Source organism: Magnolia sinica, chromosome 1 (assembly GCF_029962835.1).
Source record: "Magnolia sinica isolate HGM2019 chromosome 1, MsV1, whole genome shotgun sequence".
Classification (NCBI taxonomy): domain Eukaryota; kingdom Viridiplantae; phylum Streptophyta; class Magnoliopsida; order Magnoliales; family Magnoliaceae; genus Magnolia; species Magnolia sinica.
Genome location: NC_080573.1, coordinates 27807562 through 27823718, shown reverse-complemented (window position 1 = coordinate 27823718; position 16157 = coordinate 27807562). Strand labels below are relative to the sequence as shown.

General features: G+C 37.6%; 2 long non-coding RNA genes and 1 pseudogene across 2 annotated transcripts in view; all 3 read right to left on the bottom strand.

Moving 5' to 3' along the window:
• The window catches only part of LOC131243576 (uncharacterized), a 55361-nt gene extending 53738 nt beyond the window's left edge, over positions 1-1623 (bottom strand). The window contains exon 1 of the long non-coding RNA XR_009170131.1: positions 1494-1623. This is a non-coding gene — a long non-coding RNA (uncharacterized LOC131243576). The remainder of the gene's footprint in view (positions 1-1493) is intronic.
• Positions 1624-8778: 7155 nt separating this feature from the next.
• On the bottom strand, positions 8779-12141 carry LOC131245223 (hydroxyproline O-galactosyltransferase GALT5-like; annotated as a pseudogene).
• A 2561-nt stretch (positions 12142-14702) lies between these two features.
• On the bottom strand, positions 14703-15386 carry LOC131238861 (uncharacterized). Its single transcript, XR_009168052.1, has 3 exons — positions 15168-15386; positions 14899-15069; positions 14703-14746 (listed from the first exon to the last, which is right to left on the bottom strand). It is a non-coding gene; the product is annotated as an uncharacterized LOC131238861 (long non-coding RNA).
• Positions 15387-16157: the final 771 nt, after the last annotated feature.

Here is a 16157-nt window from a genome sequence, read left to right as displayed (position 1 = left end):
TTAGGAAATCGGGTTCGGGTTCAGGATCGGGTTTAGGTTTGGGTTTTCAAGTTTAGGTTTAGGTTTAGGTTAGGGAGTTGAGATTAGGATTAGGTGTTGGTTTAGGTTTAGGGATTTGAGAATACATTTAGGTTTTAGGTTAATGTTTAGGTTATAGGTTAAGGTTTCGGTTTAGGAAATCGGGTTCGGGTTCAGGATCGGGTTTAGGTTTGGGTTTTCAAGTTTAGGTTTAGGTTTAGGTTACAGAGTTGAGATTAGGTGTAGGTTTAGGTTTAGGGATTTGAGAATACATTTAGGTTTTAGGTTTTGGTTTAGGGATTTGAGAATAGGTTTAGGTTTAGGTTTAGGGATTTGAGCATAGGTTTAGGTTATAGGTTTAGGTTTAGGTTTAGGTTTAGTTTAAGGTTATATGTTAAGGTTAAGGTTAAAGGTTTAGGTTTATGTTAAGGTTGTAGGTTTAGGTTAGGTTATAGGTTTTTGGTTAAGGTTTAGGTTATAGTTATAGGTTTTAGGATTTGAGAATAGGTTTAGGTTATAAGTATAGGTTAAGGTTTAGGGAATTGAGTTTAGGTTATAGGTTATAGGTTTAGGTTATAAGTATAGGTTTAGGTTAGGTTATAGGTTAAGGTTTAGGGAATTGAGTTTAGGTTATATGTTCAAGTTATAGGTTATAGGTTATAGGTTTAGGTTATTGTTTAAGTTATAGGTTTTGGGATTTGAGAATAGGTTTAGGTTATGAGTATAGGTTTAGGTTAGGTTGTAGGTTAAAGTTTAGGGAATTGAGTTTAGGTTATAGGTTTAGGTTATAGTTTATAGGTTTAGGTTATAGGTTTAGGTTGTAGTTATAGGTTTTGGGATTTGAGAATAGGTTTAGGTTATAGGTTAAGGGTGTGGTCCCTGCAAATACCGATATAAACACAGCCTGCTCCAATTGGCCAGGCCCTTCCAATGCTGTCCATAGGAAATGGACAGCTTCGTCATAGTCATAACAGCGGTTCTCATCTTTTAGGGACCCCCGCTCAACATCCGGTTAGCTCCGACGCACATCCGGGTCTGCTCCACAATTTCGAGTAAATAAATAAACATGGCCTGTACAAATGGCTAGGCCACTCCAATGCTATCCATAGAAAATGGACAGCTTCATCATGGTCATAACAGTGGTTCCCACCTTCCAAGGACCCCTGCTCAACATCCGGATAGCTCCGACGCACATCTGGATCTGCTTCATCAATTTCGAGATAATATATAAACATGGGCCTGTCCAAATGGCCAGGCCACCCATATTATTGTCCATAGGAAATGGACAGCTTCATCATAGTCATAATAGCGGTTCCCACCTTCCAGGGATCCCCGCTCAACAACCGGATAGCTCCGACACACATCCGGATCTACTTCATCAATTTCGAGATAATATATAAACATGGGCCTGGCCTGTCCAAATGGCCAGGCCACTTCATCAATGAATCATATAGTATGAAGGAAAGAAGACTCACCAATTTAGCAAGCAAGGAGAGAGTGTGAGTGCTTGGAATGTCGCCATTTCTTTGAATAATGGATGCATATTCCACAATGCAATCTGAGAATGAGTAAGTTTTTTAATTTCTCCGACAATGCATATGGGCACAGATTTACAAATAAATAAAATAATAAATAAAATTTAAATCTACCTTCTAAATTGTCCTTACCGATAGTTGGAATTGTGGTAACAATCTCCCCCAGCTTGAGCTTGAGTCTGTTTTCTATTACAATTAGCGAAATCAATACAAACTTACAACAATAGGCAGTAGGTCTTTGGTCCAGGGGCGATCCACAATAAAAGGTACCATTTACCATGAACTAAAACCATACATTATCCATACCTTAATAGGACTCACTACAAGGGTAATCTTTTAATGATGGCCTACTGCTTCTGATAATCACTACAGGGGTAAGAAAATTATAAATAGTAAGACTCATGAGATGACATATGTACAAATATTGACAAGACTAGCTGGTAATGACAGGAGGCTAAGACATCAAATTATTTATAAAGAACAAGAAAAAAACAAAGATAAAATAAATAGTTAAAAACTTTACCATTTAAATATTGAACCGTGGCAACATTAAACAACTAAGATTGGAAAAGAATATGAACTTTCAACTAAAGAATGAATATGTACCAATTTGAAGCTCATATCCTACACCAACTTGCCAAAAGGAAAATATAAGAGAACATGCCCAACTGGAAATGGAGCACAGATCTATTATGTTTGTAATAATTCTGAGAGACTGGTTTGCATAAACAGCTTCCTAATCCCTGAAGAGATTTCAAAAGCAAAATTAGTTCTATTGGCATAAGAAGTAATTGGTTTTAAAGATAGATAAACAAATATAGTGGGTTTTCCTTTAATGAAATGACCTCCATTCATCCAATAACTATTAAGGAAAATGAATTCATTCCCAATCATACTTTGCATGGATGCTCACAATTAATAATACCATGCATTGATATTAGAATCAAGAACCCTCATGATAAGAGGAATTATAGCATCCAAATGCATCAGGTCATGCTCAGCATTCTCATGTGCTTAGTTCATACAAGTCAGACCAATAGAGAGGAGATCTGGATCCCAAAATGTTCATCTGATAGGCTCCAACATAGACAAAGGACACCCTAAAATTTCTCAAATTCCAATACATACCGTTCCCATTACAATACATAGCGAATCAATTTGGAAATTCAAAAGGGCCACAAAACAGTATCATCAGGTACTTTGCTAAATTATAAAACATGATATAGCTAAAAAAAACTTCATAAATGCCCATACCAACACAAGTACCATTCAAAACAATGCAATGCTAAAACCAAATGGAAAAAATGGTGGAAAATATTCACAATCTGACTCAACTCACACAAAAATGGAAAAGTTCCTTGGTTATCTTGGGGTCTGTTGTTTGAATGCTAGCATAGCATAACAATCCATAAACATGCATAAAGCCACTATAAACATGGCATGTGTACCACATTACACTTTGTAGTTCCTGAAATTGAGCATGGTTGTGAAAGCTCTTAAATTGAGCCCCTTATTCACAAGAGCATGGTAAGAAAGAAAACAAAATTAAACACTCTGATACTCAGATGAATGATACATAACACTGGGTAATTATTTAGAAATTGCATGTGGTATAAGAGTAATTCAAATCATGACCATTTAATAGAACAGAAGAAATTGTTGAAGCTCACTGTTTAGATAACAGAGTTTTGAAACATGGAAAATCCAAGCTTGCCCATCAGTTGGATGCTTCAGATTCATCATCAGACAGTCCACATGCACAGAAAAGATGCAGGCAGATATCATCTGATTTAGGAAATTTATTTGATTCCTATTCTAGGTAAACCAGTGGAGCTAGCTCCATTCCATTCAAAATGGCAGAACTAGGCCCCAAATTCTAGCTAGGATTGCTTCAGGCCTGCTCGAAATGCATGAGAATACAACTAAAGATCGGCCATCAATATGAATTAAATTGGTATCACCCTGCTTTAGCAATTTCTGGGTTGATTTGATTAACAAATATCTACACAATTAAAAAACAATGCTAATAAACTAAAACCTAACAATTGAATTCGAAGCTAATTTGAGAAACTAGGTGGTGTATTAGAAATTTCCAATGATACGTTGCAAGATAGAAATCATTGGCGATATTAGAGACTGGAAATGATAGAATCAGTTTAGTGACTCTCCATCTTAAACTCCATGATCTGAATGCCGCTAAATCATTTTAGTTGCCCTTTGATCTTCTATTGCCCCATTTGTTAACACCTGGTTAGCTAGGTGCTTGGTACGAGTTAAAATGGGGTGGATTTACTGAGTCGACTCAGGCAACTCACAAATCTGCCTGACCTCTTTGTTTTTCCCATATTGGACAGTCAAGTTTTGATGCTAAGTGACTGAGCCACCATTGGTGAGTGGTGAACCAGGTGCGTGATGTTTTTGAAGCCACAACACCATGAGTCACCAATAGTTGGATAGTGCGAATCCAGCTTAGTGGCCAGAAGATCAGAACAGGTAATAAAAGTATAAACATGAGCAATGTTAGAGTAAAGTAAAAGCAAGAGTTCAACAAGGAAGAGGTAGGCTCAGGACTAGAACTATAACAGAACATATTGAGATTCAGCACATGTGAAATACAAATAGAAACCAATACGAATAATAGAATCCGGAAAAAGAAAGTGACAGAAAATCAGAAAAGTGTACCCTAATAATACAACATCATTACTCTTACTTTGAGCAGAATATCAATGCCAACAAAATACAATTGGGTATTGAAAAAAAAAATCACAGCAGGACAATTAAATAAGCTCACCTTCCTTGCTATGTTCTCAAAACTAGGCTTGCTAATGAGAGAGAAAGCAAGGAGAGAGACATCAGCACCACTGTAGCTGAGAGGTCTTAGCCTGTTATAGTCTTCTTGACCTGCATGGAGTTTCAATTTCTTGAAAATCAGTAATTACATTGCACAAAATAGGAAGATGGTTTTATTTTAATTTCTTTCCCAAAACCATTAAATGCTAAAAATAATTCAAATTACTAAGATTTAGCACAACTATTTCCAACAATCGATAAAACCCAAAACAGGATATGGATTTGGTTGAATATTACAATTCAAGATACTAGTTGCTTCTTTTTATTCTTCCTCGTTCCTTTTTCAATCGATGGCATATCTGCATATGTTTCTGGTACATTCACCTCCTTTAAATAATTCATCATATTCAATTCAAATTTCAAACATAGAAAAAAATAGAACAAAAGAAATCTCAAAAGGTAAAAAATAAAATTCACCCAGAACAGAATATCAAACAAAAGAGAAAAGAAAGCAGTTAACTGTCCACATTTCCAATAATACGTTCCTTTAAAACAAAAAAAAAAAGAAAGAAAAAAAGCAGAGACATTTAAACCAAGAAATTCAAAACAAAAATCAAAATTTCCAGAAGATATTATAGAAATGTACTAACATAACTAGATCATGAGTAGTAGTTTTCCTATATCTTCCACAGAATGCACATCTCACCTCTCAACGACATGAACCCAGAAAAATTATTCCAGCAAACATGCAATTGCAGAAGTGGAAACCTCCAAGAGCGGGACCCCTCCGGCAGTGACGAACTCATCCTTAAATTGACCCTTCATTTAAAATAAAAAATACATATAAATTTCTACATGATACACCTGACATTGAGAAATGTATGCATTTATAGCACTCCTAAGCTTATATTTTTTACTTGAAAAGAAACAGGCCTTAAAAGATAATAAGCAATCTTTTTCTCATTTTTAATCAGGTACATGTTGGGGGCTCTATAACACTTTCTTCTATTCTTAGCTTCCATCTGGAAGCATAAAGGGAGCATGGAAGCAGTTTAGAGGCTAGGGAGGCTTTCAATAGCAATACTTACCATATAAATTGCTTGAACAAATTATAACTAAGATATTATTAGCATGGGCTTAGAATACTTTTCAATGTGGGAATACGTCTTGAAACTGATAAACCATGACAAACATTTAAGAGACATATTTGATTCACTTCAAGCAGCTCTAGTTCAGATTATAAAGAAGCAGCTCTTAAATTCTGGATTTGGACATGGCCCACTCCAGGGCCATAAATTAGATCTCTTAGAGACTCTACCTTGAGATGGTTGAGGAAGGGCAATAGTGGATTGACAGTGTAGCTATTGGAGTTAAATGTAGAATTGAGTATTCAATATACCTTGAAAATGAGTTTTGATCTCATTTAAATATATCAAATCTTATGTTTTGATATGCAAAACAGGCTTGAATATAGTTGAAAATGAGTTCATAGGCTTCCTATACCTTCAAATGAAGAAAATACCTTGACAACTATACAACTATCCATGACTAATTGTAAGAAATAAGATTCTGTCATAGAAAAGACATAAATCACAAAACCTGATTTGGATCAAGAGGAATTCTTCATGATCCCATCGCCAATTCAGGAAACCGATTCAGGGCTAGAAATGGAAAAAAAATCACCCAATAACTGAAATTCGTTGCTGAAAAGAATCCCACCCAAATCCAAAAGGTTTTTTTAACAAACACACTCTGGTTTATATCATGACGCCTGAAAGAATCCTACACAAGTCCGATTCCCAATTCAGGTCGAGGGTAGAAATGTAGGGGGGAAATCAACACAGAGCCAATTCATCACTTCTCACAAGAAATCCAGTTAGGGTTACAATGACAGATGCCATGTTAATGAATCGCCAAAAAGAATTCATCGTGATTCTCAAAATTCATTATTCTAACCCAAATCCCCAATTCAAAACCCAAATCCTGCAAATTCCAATTCAAGAAAATCCCATTTCCAATCAAACGTGACAAATCCAAATCAGTAATTCCTTACTGACGCAACAACAGAAATCGCAGAACAGTCGGCTCAAGTGCTTGACATTTTCTTCGATGAAATAGAGACGGACAACGACACCACTGGTCTCATTGACCAGCAGCGTGCACCATGTCGGCATCCCTTCAACATTGTAGTTCTCGATCTTAGCACATTCCTGGAGGAACGATCGGATATTGTCGCAAAACAGGCCCGAGTAGTCGACTGGGCAGCTAGGGTCTGCGAACGCATGAAATGCATAGGCCTTGATCTGCCGTTTTTGCTTCTTGTAGGCATCAAAGATGGTAGACATGAGATAGAGCGTGGAGGTGCAGCTAGGGCGTGGGGACCTTCTTCCAATTCAAAGAGAGAGAGATAGAGAGAGATAGAGGTGGGGGTGTGGCTAGGGTGTGGGGACCTTCTTCCAATTCACACACACACACAGAGAGAGAGAGAGAGAGAGAGAGAGAGAGAGAGAGAGAGAGAGGTGGAGGTGCGGCTAGGGCGTGGGGGTGAGGTGGAGGCGTGAGAGGGATGTTTGGGAGAGAGGGAATGAAAAAAAAAGGCCCGCGTCAATGAAATAGAAAGGACCTGTGCAGCTTTTTTTTCGTCGGATTTAGCTACGGATATACGGACTTTAGCTACGGATTAAACCCGTAGCTATATAGCTACGACTTTAAACCGTAGCAAAATTCCGCCATAGGCTGTATCCTTTGCCCCATTTTTTGGTAGTGTAGGCCTACATTTTGTACGGCTTATGTTGAGCTACAAGTTTGCCACTCCTACAGTAGTATGAATTTCGGTGAGAAATTTCAGTGCACTTGAGACCATTGCACTTTTTTGGGCATTTGAATCTCACACACTTCAAATGTATGACACGTGTGAAATATTCAATCGTTCATCAGGAGGGACACATAGGGCCATAACCTGAGCTCAGAGAAGGAAGAGCTAAGAGGGCCCCAGGGAGAATGTGGTCAGAAATCCATACTAACTACCGAAATTGTTATCTTCATGCGCTTGAGGATAATAAATTATTAAAGAGAAAAGATTGTAAAATCATCACAAACTTCTTTTTTTCTATTACAATTTCTTGATTACTATATGATGATTTTTTAACTTTTCACATGTAGATGCCTTGGATAAAAAATTAGAATGGACATCTCATCTAAGTTGCCTCGAATTTATGTCGGATGAGAACTGTTGGCCAATTTCTCTTAACAGTCTATTTCTCGTGTGCCACATATGGACCGTGACATTATAGATAAACCTGATTTCTGAGATGAGGCATCTACATGGTCCCGCCCACCCGATGAGCGGCTTGGATATTGTACACGTGTGTATATTTATGCGTGTGACGTTCCTAAGTGTCTAGTGCCTATGAGTGCAGTGCAGTGTGTTCAGTTAGCAATCTTCCAATGCGAATGGGCCCTTGTACTCTACCAAGGTATTATATAACTTCTCTTTCATCACAACTATATCTTTCAGGGACCCATTCTATTTTTAGCCAAATGAGACCAAAGGCTCTTGATGGGCAGCTATAACCAACTAATTAAAAAAAAACAGACTCCTTTTCTTGCTGTGGATTTCATAGGAACCTCCACCAGAGGCCTTGAAAATCATACTCGGTTTTTCATTTCTGATAAGTGCATCCATGGATCACTAATCTAGACCATTGGTCAGTTGCATCTTACCATGGATGAACCATGCTTAAAAAATCTCATTGAAAACAATCAATTGTGAGACATTTTTGCTGAAGGTGGACAGTATCTCTGTTCTCATCTGTCTATATGTCAGCTACCAACTATTAAAATTGCAAAATCGACATTATATTTAGGGGCATGGTCCATCCATAGTAGGACACAACAGACCACCAGTCTAGATTGAGGAAACATAGACCCCACTTATCATAATAGAAAACCCTAGTTTCCAGATCTTTCGGAGTGAGGTTCCTAAAATTCTTCTTTTCCAAGTGATGGTTCATCTACGGTAGGACCCACTACAACAAATGAGACTTTTAGCGGTGCTCACAAGCGCCACTATAAGTCCCTAAAAGCGTCGGCGATTCTATTATTGGCGCTAGTCAAGCGCCGATAAATGGGTATGTCGCTAAAAGTATTGGCGGCGCTAAGTAACTTCTATTGGCGCCTTTCTGAGCGCCGATAAGTGTATGTTTTTCCGACGCAAAAAAGCGCTGGTAAAAATCACTTAGAGCGCCGCTAAAAATGGTTTGTGGACACTTTTTCTTGCGAAAAAGCGCCGTAAGATTTCTACACAAGCGCCGGTAGAAGCCTTTGTATGGATTTGAGAGGCCCTAGCATGCCAGTAATTTCAGGTCGTGTAGATACTCAACGGGTGTCGTGCTGTTGAACTGCTCCACCCACAAGCCGATGCTCACATCTTCCATCTTGAAGAGCTGTTTCAGAGTTGAATTGTTAGCGTGAAGGCCTTTTTTTTTTTCCTTTTCCTTTTCTTTTTTTCAAGTTGGTAATAAGGGTTTAAACAACAGCAGCAGAAGTTTGTACATCTTAGCCTCAAAGCGTGTTTCTCAAACTTTATTACAACAAATTGTGCAATGTTTGATGATACGATGTGGCCTGGGCCATTGGCATACGGTGGATAATCTTCTTCTGGCCATTCCTGAAACACAAACAATAAGCATAGTGTTGTGAGCTATTCAGAGTGAAGGAAAGAGAAGTTGGTAATGAATAAGACGATGAGAACGAATGACGAGGTTTCCACCAAAAACCATAAATATTACAATGAAAGTATATAAATCACCAAAAAAGCAATACCGCCCCAATGTTTGCAGTGTTTGCTGCATTTGACAATAGACATTCTACTAAAGCTGAAAAGTCAGTAGGGAATTGAGATTCTAGTCCTGGTAAATTAGACTAATGTGGCTATCCTGACTATGCAACAGGCCATGGTGTTTGGACCAGTGTCCTGACTTCTCTAAGAAATGAAAGGCCTGAGCATGAATAGTCTCTAATACTAAAGTTTTCAATTCAGTTCCATTTTTGCCAACAAGATATGAAATTTAGTTCCCAGTCTACTCTATTTATTGCATTAAATCATCTACTTTTCAATCTTTTGCTTCCTATAAACCTGTAGTAAGTCAGTGAGGAAACACTGTTTTCGGAGCATGTTGGTGTCCCATAATACCTCTTTTACTTGCATAAGTAAACTAAGATAAGTACCCGACCCTAAAAGCTCTTCTAAGATGGAAAAGGCAAGTAAAGTTCTAGATTTTCCTTTGTTTCTTCCAAACAGTTCAATATGTAACCATGGCAGTCCCCCGTTCAAGGAATGCATTTCAGAGCATTTTATCATCAAGTGTGATTTAGTACCACATAATTACTCAAGCAACGGATTTTATTTTATTTTATTTTTAAAAGAGCAGTATAATAATTTAAGGGAAAGGTGGGGAAAGTTAATTTATACCTCATATGTCACAGCCCATTTACCATAACGCAAGGGCTTGTGGTAGTAATTCATGTTTCCAACATATAGGCTTCTACCACTGGGGACTTTCTTGGCTTCCTTAATCACTGAATCTATTCTGACAAATGTGTCATCATCACATTTCATGATATAATTTGCAGAGACTGTACGGACCTATGTCAATAAACAAATACATTAAGTCCAGCAATCCTTATAAACTTTTTCATTATCAAGGCATACAATTTTCTAACTTTTTCTTTCTTAAAGATAACAAGATTTCATAATTAGAAGTGTTTCTATTCTGACAAATGTGTCATCGTCACATTTCATGATATAATTTGCAGAGAATGCATGGACCTGTGTCAATAAACAAATACATCAAGTCCATCAATCCTTATAAACTTTTCCATTATCAAGGCATACAAATTTCTAATTTTTTTCCTTAACGATAACAATATTTCATAATTAGAAGTATTTCCAACTTTGATAGTTGAATTTCACTCACCCCATACTCACAGATGGAAACCGTCTTCAAAACAACCAGATCATAGCTATCCATGAAAGGCACTATTTCAATGTCGCCGAAGAACTCTGCTTCTTTCTTTAGTTCCACATTCACTTCCTTCCTTCCATGCTTTCCTCAAAAATGATACCCAACATTAGATTCTAAATTCAAGTTAAAACAGTGCAAAGATACACTTGGATGGTTTCAGAGAATGACTTAAGAGATGCCCTTACCAGTGCCATAAAGAATCGGGCCACCACATTAGAAGATATGATTTGTTGTGACTGCATCCAAGACTTCCTTACGGCCATCCGCTCAGCAAAATGGTTGCCCGCTGAAAGGATGCCAATGAAGAGCTCCATAGGGCCATCTAGAAGCGGTGGGGCCTTCCATCTACTTGACATTTCAAGAATTTTTTGAGGGGCAAAACTTGGATGTGTAGTGGGCAAAGATGTAACAAATATAGCCTGGACATCAAGTTCGCCATTCAGTGATAGCCCGGTTGCATCCTCGAGAACAAACCCCTGCCAATATCACTAAAACCTTCAGAATCAACTCAAAACTCAAACAGTCCCATTAAAATTGATTCAAAGGCCTTCTAATTGTACTCACAGTGTGATAAGGAAAAGATGTGACATGCCTCCCATCAACATTGACATGATAACCTTCCAACCCAGCACTAAGGGTGAGAACAAACAACTTATCCTCCACAAACGGGAATGGCCAATCAATTGAGACCTTCTTTGTTCAGCCTATTAGTTGGTTCAACCACCACATTGTTTTCGATTCCTCTGAGTGATTATCTTCATCACGGATCCAGTTCTCGCACTTTGGTAGTCCATCAACTGCACATACCAATCCCAGTTAAGTACTTTAAGAGATAATGCTTGTGATGGAATAAATTTTTAGCCTAGCCTAATCTCGACATTCAAAATAAACGATACAACTGTATCGACCCAAAACAGTCCGATACAACCCGATACAATTTGGGTAGTTGCCTATATCTTGAAAGTGTAATACTATCACCTCTTCAATTGAGAATTGGGAGGTAAGATTTGTTCTTTCTTTAAAAATAAAAATTAAAAATTAAAATACAAAGAATTTTCCCAAGTAAAAGATCAATCAAATTGAAGGCAGAGATTCACCACTTAATAAACAATCCTAGGCATACAAAAAGAAAGAAGAAGAAGAAGAAGAAAAGGAATCACAATTTTGCACAATTAGCCTGTCGAATTGAGCTGAGAACAATAGGATTTCCAACACCACACCTGTTTGATACAATAAAAGACAAGGATCTATTAACAGAACTGCACTAACATCAAAATCCACATTATGGGTTATCCTAAAGATCTTATAAAACTTAAATCTCACTTAAAAATACATTTGAAGAGGATACTCGAGTCAAAACAATCACCCAGTTAGACAATCTGCATATCAAATTGAGTTGAATTATGCTTAAAACAACTAGAACAGTCTCGGATTTAATATAAACAGAAAGAAGTGCAAAAAAATCACATACCTGTCTCTTCATCAGCCTTGGATTTCCAACCCTCACATCGGAGAGCGGAGCCCCACTGCATCCTATAACAAGTGTTCTGCTCAATCACAGGCTTCCCACTCCAGTCGCCCTTCAACCTCGGATTGAAGTGCAAAATCCTTGGGGGATCCTCTCCATCCACCGTCTTCAGCCCCTGCAATTCCATCATGAACTGCGAAACCAGCACCAACTGGGCCTCATCTTTCAAAGGGGCGATCTTCGGGTCATACCTCCAAATGGGGAAGAAAAGAACAATGCTTGAAGAAAGTTTATGTTTACACATTGAAGTATGAGAAAGAAAACAGCTGATTCTTATAACAGCTTTGTTAGCATGCAACCAATCTGAGCAGGAAAATATCACTCTATGTCTTTCTGATAGAAGAAGAAGAAGAACAACATATTTTACCCAAATAATCCTTGGAAAAAATTAAAGGCAGCTAATTTCAGAAGAATTTTAAATCAAAGCATCTGACAAAAAAAAAATTGATTTACACAGATCCAACCTAATCAAAATCCAAAAAAAAAAAAAAAACAAGAGTGATAGGAAGAGGTACCTTTTATATTTTTATATTAAAAAAAAAAACAAGAGCTGTTGATCACCCACCAATGTTTGTTGACCATCTTACCTTTTATATGTTTAAAACATACACACTCATACCTTGCACTCACAACACAATGGGTACCTGAACTCATAACCCCTCGTGTTGAACTCATACCTTGCACTCACAACACAATGGGCACCTTGCACTCCACCACTCGGTACAGTTTATTTATAACATTAGATCCATTTGGAGGTAGCTTCATTTACCAAGGTAGGGATTCAGGAGATTGCCCATGGTGTTCGAGACTACACTTTTTTTCCTAATAAATTTAGGGAAAAACACAATTCCTGTAGTCCTGTTTTCTCCTCCAAAGGGCTATGGCCTCACTTTGTGATATTGGCTGACTTCCTCCGATCCATCTCCTCCATGGGTTGCAACTTGTAAGGAAAACAAAATGACACTGATATTGCTAACCACAATAACAACAACAACAATAATAAAAGCCTAATTCTATACATACGAAAGAAAATGCCACAAATCTTGCCTGATTCTGAAGTCAGCTCAGTTCCTCGTTTAGTTCAGAAATCTCTACCTGTCAATTAATATAATTATCGATAAACAATTTAGCACCTTCAATCTCCACAACTAAATATGCATAGTCACTGGTGAATGCAGAACATCATTTCCTCTCTGCAAAATTAGAATGTGGTACAAATTGAGTAAGAGAGTGAATGATTTAAAAGGATACAGACAAGAAAAGACCATTGAAATATCAACTGGTTAAAATTTATCTACTAAAAGCTACATACAAGGAAACCTTAATATTCAAATCGCATCATGAGTAATAGATTCATGTTTCAATACAACAATTTGAAAAAAGGTAAAAGCAGAAAAAGCAAAAGATCTTTATCTTGTTTCTTTCTTGCCTTTTGGTACTATAGGTTTTTGTCAACACATGCATGTACAAGGCAGCTCATGTACATGCCAGACATCTGCCAGCATGGCAAATTGGTTACTTATGGAGAGCAGCACATGCTTTCTCCACACCTCCAAATCTAGATGTAGGTTGACTTCAACAAATACTTTGAGCCAGTTGTGTAATCAAAAGAATCCAACAAGTATCTTTGCTACCAAAAAGAATAAAAAATAAATAAACATGTATTGTAGTAGGAACATTGTATCAAAGAAATTGAATGGTCAAGAGAAAAAACGATACTATGATTTGGGACATGAAATCTCTTTCCATTGGTTCGGGTGCCTCTGCAACATTCGTAAACCTCAGCCAGAAGAAATTGGTACAGAAAGAGAAAACAAATTACAAGTGTAACCATGAAGGGGACCTTGCAATTACAAACCAGCAGAAACCAATAATACAAGCCAAAAGTTCACCAATTTCAATTGGGTTTTGCTTATGTTAGAAGCAGTAAAGGAGTTAAGCGAATCAACAAAAAGATGATACTAAACAAAATGCCAGCAATTCTCAGAAGAAACTTAAAGTTTCAATTCAATTTCAACAATCCAGAAACTTATTGGGTTGAAACTACTAATACTCCAAGTAAAACATCAACTTGGAATGTTTTGCCAGCTTTTTAAATAGGTCAACTCAGCCAAGCTCAGGCCACAAGTTTTTTGAACAATGTACAAAAGAAAATCTACACAGCAATATGCCAGGACTACAATACTTCTTGTTTGTATATCAAACCTTTCAAATTTTCTATTGAACAACTTGTCAGCCCATCTGTTTCTGCTAATTCTGAATTATCTCTCTTTGTTCACAAAAAGGGCAGGCTGTTATTACAGAAAAAATATGGCTCAGCTGGATGCAATGTTAGTGATGATATACATGGATCAAGAAGGAAAACTTGCACTTACATATCTTATCAAATTCTGTGAAGGATCGTCCGTGAAACATAAAATTTCAACAATTCAGTCATATGATCTGAAAGTTTCAGATTTTAACATGGGTAACATACATACGAAAATGCTGAAAATATCAACATAAAGCAATTAGAGATTACACTGTCAACAGAATTTTGGATCAACCCACTTCTCAACCTGTAAAAATACTGAAAATTTCAACATAGTATTGCTGCATTAAAGAAATATGGAAGAAAATGATACAACTCACCTTGACGCTCAAGCCTTTCTCCCTCCTCCTTTACCCGGGCTTGGGACCGGCAATGCAAGTAGTTGCATTGGCGGAGTTAAAAAAGGGGCTTAAGATCCATTTGGTTTGATAAAAAATTATATTCATAAAGATTGATGTGATGACCAAATGGAGCTTAAGACTTATAATACTTATATAAATGTAGTTGTTCTCCTTCGCTTGGCTTCCATCATCTAACACTGCTTCAAAAAACATGCTAAAAAAGGTCAACGCCATCCTATTAATGTTGTAAAGAAACATGGAAAGAACAAGAGTTCCATTGAGTTATAAAGAAAATTGATAAGAACAAGAGCAAATCATGTTGGCTAACTTGTTGATTTAGTTATCCAACCTATCATATGCATTGGATCTTAAGTCAATCCAAATTCCAAAATGAGAGTTAAACACTTTCTATCCAAAACCAATCACACATCAGTCCTAAACCCATGTACAAAACATAAAACATTTACAAGAGAGAGAGAGAGAGATCCTTTCATTTAGCTCAATCCATCTCTCCTTAAACCTACAAAACAAAACAATAAAAAGAAATTAATTAGTACTCGTATTCTTGTATAAGAAATTCTATTGTATGTGGAAAATAAAAAATAAAAAAAATCTGACCTTACACATAATAGCGGTCCAAACAATACTCGTTCTAATAGCATCTCCAATTGTTTTATATCGTCCATAGGGTCTTATCAAAACCTCCTCCCGTACTATTGCCACATGAATTAATACTTCCCAAAAACCAATTCCAAGTTCGTGCCCCCCTACTTTTGTGAGCGGATCCTTGCTCAAAATAATTCCTTTAGCAATAGTAACCCTGGGTTTGACAATACTTGTAAGAAGAACTCTAGTCACATCCTACAAAATAAAAAGCCCGAGTATAGCATGCAAAGCCAGGCCGATCAACCTATAATTCCTTTTTCGCCACTATAATATTTTAAAAAAACCACCTCTCAACACATGCCCACATATCTCACACAAACACACATATACGTAGAAAAATGAAGACCTTGGTCGGATTTCTCCTAGTACTTATGGTGTTCCACGTACTAGCAGAACGGAGCCATGGAGACGGGGCTAGAGCTGGGGCTGGAGCTGGCGGTGGAGGCGAGATCATGGCATGTGCCCGAGTTGCGGGCCTTATTGGAGATTGTTTCACTTAGTTGAGTGGCATTGATCAAAAGCCATTGTCGTCGTGCTACAACAGCTTCTTGCGGTTCACAAGGGCTGCTTCGTTTCTATCATACAAGCGGCTTGCTTGCAGGTGCTTCAAGCGAGCCATCTCGACCTTCCATAACATCCGGGAGGATGCCTTGCTGGAACTTCCTAGTCAATGCCGCGTGGAGCTCTCTATATGGTCTACTGACTGTTAGGTGAGCTAGATGAGAAAACAAAAATTGAGCCCGGCCAACTTTCTAGATGGTGTGTGATTCAAAACTCAGGCCAATAGATGGAATATTTTGAATAATTGATGTTTGGATGATGTAGAGCGGGTCGCGGATAGTTTCATGGCCAAGATGGATCAGAAAAGGCTCGGTCGACGACAGAAGTGATCCGGACCGTCGGACCTTAAATCAGGCGTATCTCGCAATCCGGAATGAGTTA